Source organism: Channa argus, chromosome 13, assembly GCF_033026475.1.
Source record: "Channa argus isolate prfri chromosome 13, Channa argus male v1.0, whole genome shotgun sequence".
Classification (NCBI taxonomy): Eukaryota; Metazoa; Chordata; class Actinopteri; order Anabantiformes; family Channidae; genus Channa; species Channa argus.
In genome coordinates, this window is record NC_090209.1 from 11,084,622 (window position 1) to 11,097,519 (window position 12,898).

A 12,898-nucleotide genomic window follows, 5' to 3' on the forward strand; every position below is an offset into this window, starting at 1 on the left:
ATTGGAAGTGATACAATGTGTGTGTTTGTATGCAAGGTCATTTCATCTTGAATGGCAAACACCCCAAATCCCTGTCTTTGCATTCTGCATGCATCATGTATGAGACAGTCAATTCTAGCTTACACTGGAATAACATCATGAATATGTTGTTCACACACACAGCCACAAAACAATCTAATAAATTTATCCAAACACACACAGACATGCTTAACAATGTAAATTCCACTGCGACAGTACAGTCATTAGCCTAAAGGTTATGTTTACTAAAAGTCTACCTCCCTTCTTCTTTAAATAATGAGTTGTTGTCTTAGCCCAGGACTTGCTATGTTAAAGCTTTACAAACTGTGACAGTATTATTAGGAAACATGTTGTGTACTGTAGCTGTGATAACATTGAAATCGGTTTTCACCCTGGACAGGTGTGACATGTCAGTCAGACAACCTCTTTTGTGCAAGCAGGATACAAATATCAAATCACATCATCAGCAATGAGAAATTTAATTAGCACATTTAAAAAAATAGTGGGTTTGTCACCACCTGGTGCGTATAATTAGATATTTAGCAGCTGGAGCGTGTAGAGTCATGTTTGTGCACTTTTTTGAACTTGTGCAATCGTTTTGTTATCTTGTGCTTTTTGTTCTCTCCTTTTAGTATTGTTTTTTTTTTTTATTAAATATTCACAACTTCCCTATGGACCATCTCAACAGGAAGGAAGGAACAGTTTCAAACTCTATGTTAAATGTTTGGATTATGTTTGCAGCTACTAGTAGTAATTATTCCACATTGTATGTGGATTTATCAAATAATTTCATATTGAGAAATGTAGGATATGAAGTGCTATCAGTCTATAATTGATGGCACTCTATAAGGTGATGTTACACATAACAATCTAATACGTTTAACGAAAACACACATAGACATGCTTAACAAAGTTTATTCCATTGGGACATTACAGCCATTAGCCTAAAGGTATCGTTTACTAAATGTCTACCTCCCTTCTTTAAGTAATGACTTGTTGTCTTAGCCAAGGATCTGCTATGTTAAAGCTCATTTAAAATGGTATGAGGCAAACAATTTAATTTTTGATATATAATTTTTACGTGTGCACATTGCACACACACACACACACACACACACACACACACACACACACACACACACACACACAAACACACACACTATCACAGTCAGCCCTGATGTGGAAACAAAACTGTGTGCTTATACAACTCCACATTTTTACATATGTACACAAATTGTAAGTGCACACAAATGGAGTATGAGCTTAACCAGTGTGAGTCCAAGAAATCCACAAAAGCTGTACACAGTTTACATCGCTATTGTTGTTTAAGCCATTGTTTCAGCAAAACTACGGTTTTACTCCTTGCAGTATTTCTTCTGTGTGCTTGTTAGAGTCTTGTGCCATTAAGTTGACTGTAAAACTGTACAATAAGTGTAATTCCAATCAATCATCTTTTGCAGTCATAAAAGATGACCTTGCATCCATGGCAACAAAGATGTAAATCCATTTCCTTTCACCATCCTCCATCCGGAGGACCACCTTTATTTCCTTTTGTGAAAACACCTTTGCAGGATCAAATATAAGCTACAATAAACAATAAGAATTTTGTAACCTTTTAGTAAAGAAAATTGGTAAAGAAATTGTTAAACACTTTGAGAAATATTCACATTGATACAGAGAGTTAGATTAGAAATTTTGATAGCAGGTATGAAGCTAAGGCCAGTTTGCTATGGATAAAGACTAGAAATAGGAAAACAACTACTGATCACCTTACTGAGCAGTAAGTTTTTAAAGTTTTACTACTGGCTTTACAAGCTGCAAAATTATTGTTTTATGCTTCCAAACCTTAATAATGTGTGTAAGTGAAACAGTGTGCTTGTTATGCTAAGACACAAGACTCATTTATATGACAACTGCCGTATTGCATTGCTCGGTTCAGGAGTTCAAATTTAAAAGAGGAACAAATGATTCCCTGTATGGATTGTTTTTATTCTCTCTCAGTGATATCCTCGTGCAGAGCTAAAGACCAAATACTTCTTTCTGCGCTCCATGAGCTTAGAAGAATCCATTTATCCGAACTGTTCAATCTCTATCATCTAACCACATGACAAGACCCCTGGCCCTGCCTGAGGTAGCAATGATATGGTTTGTGTTCTATCCAAGAGAAATTCAGTGTGTTTGACTCACTGAGATAATCCATCCAAGACATGGACACCTTTCAGGGTACGGTAACAAAAGGTGCTTTTTTAGCATATAGCTGTTGCTATGTGATAGAAGTCTTCTAAGTGTGTCTGCTTTTATTTGCATGCTTCCCTCATTCATAAATCTAATTGAATTTTCCTCTGGGGATTGGTCTCCATTGTTCCTTAAGAAGAAATACAGTTAATCACAGATGAATGAACATGTCTCAATCATTTCAAATCCCTTATGCCTTTATTAGATTTACTAACCAAAAACAAACTAAGACTCTTTTGTTTAGTTAGTTTTTAAGGGCAGCCTAATAATTGTTTTTATAATAATCTGTATCAACATCTTGAAGTGAGACGAGCAGCATAATATGTGATGTCTTCAGAAGAGAATCGAGTCATGAAGCTTTGAAGTAATGATGAGCAGGAAGAATTTGACTCGGTCTTTTGTGTGTGCTAGCACCAGGTGACAGACACACACCTACACAGCCCAGAAAACGTGACCATCACTCATGGTTAGAATCACTCCTTGTACCCTTCTGTCGTTACCCTTCTCGCACTTGGTTTCCCTGCTCTGACGAAAACATCACCTGAGACTCACTTTTCTCTCTGCTCTAAATGCCACAGCTTGTTTTGTTTCCCCAAATCCCCAAATGCCTACAACAAAACAAAGCACCAAAGTACATACACATGCAGCACAAACAGGCACGAAACTCACAATCAGAGATCAAGATAAATCTTAACACTGTCAGTACCGAGAGATCAATTCTGTTGATGATTTACTGACTGTTAAAGTACACTACTTAATCAATTTCTGGTATATTTCGTAAAAAGGTGAGTCCCTGTAAGTCCCTTAAAATGTTACAAGAATCCAACCAATATTTGTCTGACACAGAATGAATTTAACATGCTTTAATATAACATCTTCATTTTGTACTGTCACTCTCATAACATTTGATATTTTTTAAAAAGTAACAAGGTCAACCTCTGTGTCACTTTTTAACAACATGGAACAAGAAGGTCATTTCACAGACTGCCAGTACATTATGTCTTGAAACAGCTGCTGACGACTGAAAAGTAACAGATCTAGAAAACATATGCAAGGACAGAGAATACAAATGGCAGCAATGTCTTCATCAGGTTTGGATTTTACTTGTGCAAGCAACATGTGTTTATACAGGAAACCTATTGGTCTGCACACAACTGCCCAATCTGCTTCAAGGTACTGTTAAGTTTTCTTGAGATCTTCTCCATCCCGTTAATTTTAAAAAGGCCTGAGTCAACTGTAAAGGAACAAGTCATTTATACAGCCCACATGTCAAAACCAAATTTTCATATTTTTATCACTTTAATTCATGTTTTTTGAGTGAACATAAAACACTCATGTTCACTTTTTTACTAATTCAAACAGAGGCTACATACCCACCTGCCTCAAATTGCAGATGCTCATGGCCAATTAATGACGATAAAACAACAAGAGCTCATGTCTACTTTGCATTTAGACCAACGCTACTCCCAAAAGCACTTTAAATAACTACATGTACATAACAAATTATCAAGGCCGAATATTGAGTAGTTGGGATGTACAGTATGATGCCATAAAGTGAATACAAATCTCTAGGACTGTTCAAGGACAAATTTGTAAATGCACATGTCTTGAAAGCAAGTAAAGACCAAGCTGTGAATGTAATGCAGTGTGTTCTTTCAGTGAGCTATGCCTGTGTCATTAGATGTGAGCAACCAACTTTAATGCCCACAGTGTTCAAAAATGCAGTATTAGTGTAAGTTTTAATTACTTTGCATATTTATTTATTGTCGCATTGAAAGCAACGTGAGTGGATGGTGACACTGATGTAACTCCGGGTTTCTGTTGTCTGATGTGTTGTGCGTTCTACCCACAAACAAAGCACAGTTGTATTTTATTGCAAAATATTCTTGAATATTAATCACTAACACAACCACACACCAAGGAAACACATCAGCAAAGAACAGGGCAAGCAGCTAATAAGTTTTTACCTTGTCCAACAAACTTCCCTACTGCACAAAGGATCAGATGAGAAGCTATTTGCCTTATTTGTAATGTTGTAAAGTCTAAAGCATATCACCTTATCTTACATACAGAGCAAAGCAAACAAGAATGGATTTCCTTTGCCTTCCAGTCCACAATATTTATGGAGTTTTTTTTTACTCTATAAATGTAAAACTCAAGCTGGTTAAAGTAAAAGTCCAGTGATCACCAGAGTCATTTGGATTCATCCTGGAAGCACTGTGGGGGTCTGTAGAGTTTCATGACAAATTATCCAACAGTTGTTAGAGGGAAAAATGCCTTCAGGCACTCCCAGGCAGGGAAACTATTTATTTCACTAGTGGATAGAAACCATAATATAATCGGGCACATTGGTTAAATTGAGGACTCGGTTTGAAGACAATGGATCTTTATCAGTGTGCAAACAGTATAACAGGTTGCTTACACCTGGGACTCTTTATAGACAATACCCACTATCTCTTTTCCTGTCATTCATGGTTCATCTTCAAGAGTTTACTGGCTTTATTAGACATTTGAACCAGTGAGCACAAAGCCTCTCTTCTCTTTCTTTAGATTGACATTGTTATTGCCTGCAGCATAGAGTCCTTAGCTAAAACATTTTTTAAAAAGGGTATGTTTTCTAATTAAATTTTTTTCTGTCTATTCCATTTTGCATGTGTACAAATACTGATGCATACGCATATTTTGTAGAGTTGAGCTGTTTCCATTATCAACAAGATTGGTTGCAAGACTTAATTAATTCATTGATTTACTTGTATGTCAGCAGTTAATAGGTTGTAAAAGATTGCATACAAGCTGTAAGAAACACAATCCCGGAAAGAATATAAAGTGACTGTGCTGCTTGGTGGGTGTAATTAGAAACAGAATAGCTGGAGGCAGAAGAAAATGAAATGAATTGTTACACTGCATTCTGTGAGTTAGGCAAAGTTTGGAACAAGAATTATCAGTTACTCCTCCTTATTCACCTATGGTTTATTCCTGTTTTTGAAGTTTAAATTTTTAATTTAAACCAGCAGTCATGATTTTACAAACTGAAAGTCTTAAAAATATACCTATTATTTGAGGCAATTATCTATTTGAAGCAATAGACTAATAGGAAAACTAACAGGAAAAACAATCTGAATGACAGAACTACTATGATATGAGCATTTAAACAGGCAGCACGGTGGTGGAGAAGTTGGCTATATGCACACGTTAAAGAGTCATGTCCACCTCTGATTAGTGATGAGAGATTGTTTTTATTAGTTAGCAGTTGTCTCAAAAATTCCAAACTCTGAATAGAAGATGATAGATACAGCGATTAAAAGCAGTGGACAACTCGTCTGTCTGTCTGTCATATGAGGTCCTGCACCTCTCTCATCACTTGGCCCACTCTTGTCTAACTACGAACTTGCCAAGCTAATCTCGGCCTGGCAGACTGCAGCTTCAGTGATGTTTAGACACTATCAGTGACACCCAGTTCCAGAAAGCTTTTCTTCCCCAAATATTTCACTCCCAGCCTTTCTCTTGTCCACTATTATGTGGGGCTACTAAGACATGAACTAAAATGCTTATAGTAATCACACCTTCTCCCCAGAACAAAAATTAAAGAAAAAGAAGATGTCTCCGTACTGGGCATCAAAATGTCTGGAGACATTCTTGAAATTATTTATTTGTGTCTTTTATTAACATTGAACGTGAACCATAATTTCCCATCAAAGTGCTTCACCTAACCACATGCAGCACACGGCCGTATGCTGATAGCCCAGTCCCTGGCACCATCCACTACTAATCACCTGTCTGCACACTGGTTGCTCCATACAAATAGTGGCAAAAAGAAAACTTTTCTATATTCAGCGCATGGTGGTGGAGTGATTAGCACTGCGCTCTCACAGTTAAAAGGTCACCTGTTTAAACCTCTGGCCAGCTGCAGGCCTTCTGTGTGGAGTTTGCATGTTCTCCTTGTGCTTGCGTGGGTTTCCCTGTGGTGCTTCGGTTTCTTTCCACAGTCAAGACATGCATTCTTGGTTGTCTGACTGGCAACCTGTTCTGGATGTACCCCACCTCCCACCCATTGACAGCTGGGATATGGACCAGCCCCACTATGAAGATAAAAAGGGGTTTTACATAATTAATGGTTTGATTTGATCTTTGCACTCTGGGCAACCACAGCTTTGCCAATACTTATACTTATTATATACAACGTATATATTAGCACAGTCTTTTGGCTCCTTTTTGCAGGGCCACACTGCCTGTTGAAGGACTCATCGTTCTTCTTACCTAAACAAAGTTCTTCATGACTCTGGTTGAATGTTTGGGATTTTTGCCATCCTGCAGAATGAACTAAAGACAATTCACACACCAACACTATTCTGCACATTAATTAGGGGACCAGTGGAGAAAAAGACACAAAAACTGAGTCTTGTTTTGAAAAAGAAAGCACCTACAGATTTCACTTGTTGATGTTCCTAATCTGTGACAGACTTATTTGTTCTTCATCTGTATTCTCAGGTTTTCTTTTCTGTCAGAATGTAATAGGATTCGGGTTTGAGGTTTTTTATTTATCATCAGATGTTGTTTGTGTCAACAGCTGCTGTGGTAAACGTATTGGAGAAGAAGAAAATTAAATGTTTCTTACAACCTTCAATTACCATACTTAAATTACCTCATTTAAATGTAAACACAATAGGTGTTTCGCATGTATAATATATGTACCACTACCACAGCTCCCATTAACAAGGAATGGAGAGAGAGTGATAGGAAACGGGAAGGTTGAAGCAGAGATATGAGAAATGAACAGGATGATACATGGAAGAGACGAATAATTTGTCATCCTTAAGCCCCAATTTCTTAAGCACACATGACAGAACTTGCCAGTGGTAAATGATATAGCTTGAACCCTGGTTTTCTTTAAAAGTAAACAATCAAAACATTTTTTCTGATTCCTGTTATAAATGAAGCTCAAATGCGTTTCAATTTTTTGAAACGCATCCATCTACATCAGACTGTTGGTCAAAATGATAAATCTGAGACTTGTTTTTGGAGCGTGCAGCAGCTGAAGTTGGGGTGACAGATAGAAAACTCATGTCAACATTTGAGCTTCTGTTGGTGTAACTGGCAGAGATCAAGCAACAGATGACTGTAATTTCCATGAACTTAAGTAAAGAGGTGTTGTTTAAATGGAGGAATAGCTGGAAGGTAGAAATGAGTGAATGAAGGTGGTATAAAATAAGGGAAGATGATAAGAAAAACACTAGCAAAACTCAACTCTATGTTGCAATACCTATTTTATTGTGAATTATAGATAGGTTTTCAAGCAATATTTGGGTGTTCAGCAATATTATTTAGTAATATTTTATTATAAGTCATAATATTGTGGCGGTGTGTTTTCAATCCCCCTGATGCTTGTGCATCCTCAATTTTTTTAGAAACTGGAAACTTGTCTATAGAAGTAGTTCTTACAACTCATACATGTCCAGTCTTTTTTTCCTTTCGGCTGTTCCCTTTCAGGGGTCACCACAGCGAAACATGTGCCTCCATCTAACCCTGTCCTCTGCATCCTCTTCTCTCACGCCAACTAACCTTATGTCCTCTCTCACTACATCCATAAATCTCCGCTTTGGTCTTCCTCTAAACCTCCTGCCTCTAATATCTCTTAGCTGTACAACATCTGTGGTCTCACCACCGTCTTGAACACCTTTCCTTTCATTCTCGCTGATACTCTTTTATCACACAACACTCCTGACACTTTTCTCCACCTGTTCCAACCTACCTGCACTCGCCTCTTCACCTCCTTTCCACACTCTCCATTGCTCTGAACCGTTGACCGTTGAGTACTTAAAGTCCTTCACCTTCTTCACCTCTGCTCCCTACAACCTCACCGTTCCACCTGTGTCCATCTTATTCACATACATGTATTCTGTCTTACTGCGGCTAAGCTTCATTCCTCTGATTTCCAGAGCAGACCTCCACCTCTCTAGATTTTCCTCCTCCTGCTCCCTACTCTCAAATCACAATGTCATTTGCAAACATCATAGTCCATGGAAATTCCTGTCTAACCTCATCTGTCAGCCTGTCCATCACCAGAGCAAACAAGAAGGGGCTCAGAGCCGATAAGATGCAGACCCACCTCCACCTTGAACTCCTCTGTCATACCTGCAGCACACCTCACCACGGTCTTACAGCTCTCATACATGTCCTGCACCACTCTAACATACTTCTCTGCCACTCCAGACTTCCTCATACAGTACCACAGCTCCTATCTCGGCACCCTGTCATACGCTTTCTCTAAGTCTACGAAGACACAATGCAACTCCCTATGACCCTCTCTGTACTTCTCCATCAGCATCCTCAAAGCAAATACTGCATCTGTTGGACTCTTTCTAAGAATGAAACCATATTGCTGCTCACAAATCTTCACCTCTGCCCTTAGCCGAGCTTCCACTTCTCTTTCACACAACTTAATTTTACCTCCCTTGTTCTTAAAAATGAGCACCTCTCCTCTCATTCTGTAAGGTCTTGTTAAATAAACTAGTCAGAAACTCTCCTGCCACCTGGACACTTCCATGGTATGTCATCAGGCCTTTCCACTCTTCATCCTCTTCAATGTCTTCCTCATTTCACTCTTACTAATTTTTGCTATTTCCTGCTCCACACCAGTCACCTCTTCAACTCTCTGTTTTCTTTCATTTTCCTCATTCATTGGCTCTTTAAAGTTCTCCTTCCATCTTCCCATCACACGCCTGGCACCTGTCAATATATTTCCATCCTTATCTTTAATCACCCTAACCTGCTGCACATCCTTCCCATCTCTATCTCTCTGCCAAGTCATATGCTCTTTATGCTGCATCTTCCTGTACTCCTGTCTACTTTCTTAGGACCTCTCAGTGTCCCACTTCTTCTCAGCCAACATCTTTATAAACTCTGAACTTCCTTGTTCCACCACCAAGTCTCCTTGTCTCCTCTTTCCCAAAGACACTCGTACATGTCCAGTGGAATTGGTCATCATCGGACCTCTTAGGGATTCCATAGTAAAGTTCAATCCTATTTTTGTATAGTAATTAAATACAAAAGGGAGAAAAAAAACAGTTCCTCTAAGTTCCTCATCTCTAATGAGTATTGTATGAAATTAAATGTGTTGCTTTAAAACATTGTGGGTTTTAAGAAGCAATAAATTAAGCACAATGCCGAAAGAAAGAAATATGATTTATCCTAACAAAGTTAATATTTTAATTGTTTTAGTGGCTCTTTGTTTGACTTTACAGTCTGTAAATCAAATCATGAGCAATCAAAGCCTCTCCATAATTGTTTAAGACATTGGGTATAACTGGATAATTTTTCTTAAAGGTATTGAGTTTGTAAAAACAAAGATTTTATGTACACACATCTGGAACTGTAGTAATTACAAAGCCTTTCCATTTTACTTAGTATATGAGGTACAATTCCCCTGCATTGAAGACTTTAGATACTAGCTCACAGAGCCAAGCCAAAAACCTGTCATTGGTTTTTTTGCATCTGTGTCATTGTTAACAGTTGGCTTTATGCCAAGCAGAGGCATGTGGATTTGTACTCTGAAACTGCCATATGTGCAAACTGTGACTTCACAGCAACCTTGATAACAGTGAATTAAAAAGAGAGAAAAGCAAATTTTAAGAGAAACAAGATTAAAATGGAGTTAGATGAATTAATACCTGCAGATGAAAATACTGAGTGAAAACGTGAACTGATAGAAGCAAAGACAAATGATGGGGAGCATTTTTAACTTACATCCTTTCCCTTAGTTACCAAGTATAGCAGGAAGTGACAAGAAAAGGAGAGTTGAGAAATGGAGGAAGCAAGCCATAATGGAAGCAATTTGTGGTGCTTTATTTTCCACTTCATCATAAAAATAGACATGTTATTGATGAAGTGGACCTGTCATAAATGATGTAGACTGAGACTGAAGTTTGAATAACAGCCAATGCTGAAAATGTAACTGCTGACACTAACTGGCAACTTCACAAGTTAAAGCTAACATGAATGGCACGGCTCCACTTACAGTGTGTTATGAGTTAGTGTTATTCTCACAGTTTTGACAGTGTTGGGTGTTACTCATCCACTGATGTACTTTCCAGAGTAGCTTTAGGTCACCAACTATCATGACTATGCTATGAAGGTTACTGCTAAGAAGACACAGTGATTCTGAGACATTGATTATCTTCTGCATCTTTATTATAGGTAATATCTCGAGAAATATAGAGAAAGATAATTACTCATGTCCCGTTTACACAGTTATGGTTATTTGTTATTATTGGACCACACAGTGTCATTTCTTCAATCACAGAACATTGAATGTTCTGATGTTGAAACTAATAAAAACTGCAAACCAGTCAAGAGGCAGTTTACATGCAGTTTACATCTCATTTAATTAGTTAACCCATGAGTCCATGTATGCTTAGTCAAGCTATAATGAAATCACCTCCAGGCATCTTTGAAATATAGTGTTAACGAGAATGGGTTGGTGTCACACTGACCTTGATTTTAGACTTTTGACCAACAAATTCCAATCAGTTCATCCTTGTGTCATGGTGGATGCTTGTGTCAAATGTGAAGTAATTCCATCAAGGAATTCATGTCATTCTGTCATACAAAAATGAGAAGTATGTGAGGCCACAGTGACTTTAACCTTTGACCTATGACTACCAGATTCTTAGCAATTTAACCCCCAAACTGTAATCAGTTCATGTTATATAATTGTTTTTCAACCAAGGACAGAGGTGCGAGCACGGGTCCTGTGTGTTAAGAAAAAGAGCACAGAGCTTCTAAGAGTTTACCTCCAGGCTCTGGTCATCGGTTTTGGCAGAATTGTACTTTCCTTTTAGTGGTGGGTGTCCAGTATTGCATACGATCAGTATCAGGATACAGAATAAAATTCAAAATAATGTATTTGCTTATTACTTCACAGCTAAGATAAGGTTTTAAACCCCATTTAACTGAACGGGGCTGTGTTCCAAACTCAGACTGTATATAAATACAAATACAACCTTTCTTCATCATGTGCTAGTAGTAGTGTGCAAAGCCAATATTGAAGCCAAATGTGGCCGATTTAAATATTTTACAGTAAACTTTGAAACAATTAACATAACTTGTAATTTTGTAGTTTTGATGTCTCTGGTATGTATATGCAACAGTAGAAAACAATAGAAGTAATTAAATACAATTTGTATATAAAACATAGTAGATTATAATTTTGTATGTCTGAAATTATTACTAAAAAATGTCTAAGTAATGTTTCAGTAACACAGAAGTTTGATGTTCTTTGTCCAGTTTGTCTCCTGGGTAATCTCAATTCTGTTTTCAAGCCTTAGCTTCTGACAGTTTTGGTTATAGGACTTTGCGCATCCTTCACTCATCCTTACCTATTCGATCCAGTGCTCCATTGTTTTTGAACCATCTCCACCTCCCTCTACTTGACAAATTTACCCTCTCTCCTTGATACTGTTAGTACTGTTTGTCTGTGTGTGCCTGTGTGTTTGTCTATCTGTACGTTGGACTGTAAGTTCCTAGCTGTATGATGGTCTGGACATGGTCTAAGTTGTCACAGATGTTTAGCCTGAATACAACCATTCCCTTACTTGCTGACAGTGGTAGCTGTCTGGTTTAGCTACTCTAGCTATCTCAGGCTTAGTTAATGTAGTCGGGGAGCTAAGTGTCACAACAGCATATGAAACCACTGGAGCTAATGTAAAAACAGGTGTGAAATATAAAGTCAATGCTACCTTAATTTTCCAAAAAGTACTCGTGTTATTACAATTTACCACCATCACCACCAACAGTTTTACTCCAGATGACTTAAAAGGGCTTCATAAGTAGGCCATGTTTTAGGTGAAACTAAATGTAGAAAATGCAATGTGGTCGACTAAGCTCATGTTTCAAGCTCTGAACTGCAACACCAATGAAAAACAGATGTAAAAACATGATGTTTAAGTCAGATGGAATCTCAGTATGAAATAAAATACCTATCAGTAATTATTCATGTCTGAGAAAACATAAAGATATTGTTGTAAAGAAGTATTAGAAGAAGAAGAACAAACTCACAGGAATATCTGCATGAAACACGTATCCAACGACTGCAGAGCTAAAAAGTGTTGAATGTTGACTATTTTTTGCTTTTGAAAAGGTTTAGTAAAGAGCATGGTGTGATGTCTTAATAAAAACAAACAGAGCCCTGAAGGAAAGTGTGCATGTGTAATTATTAAATGTAGTTATTGTTTATTATCTAATGCCTCACTGCAAAAAATTACTACACATACGTCTTTGCTAACCCTGCACATTGTGCACATTTAATTTCATTAACTAGTGATTTAGTGCATTCATGTTAGTCTTGCATATACAGTTATGTCTGCACTTTTTATAATGTTGACATTTTGATTACAGCTTACTTCTCTACTTGTGAAACGTATCTTTGTAGCAATCTGCTGTGGGTGTGACCTCTTAAGCTCCCCGCAGGCCTTAATAAAGCATTAATACACCCCATTCATTCTTTTCACAGTCTGCAGACCTCTGAACATCTGTGGGAACAATCTCAGAGGAAAAAAGGAACAAAAAGAAACAAGACCAGACACTTTCTGGGATACTGTCACAGACTACTGTTTTAATGTTAGACTTCACTTTCAGGATGTAAAAAATA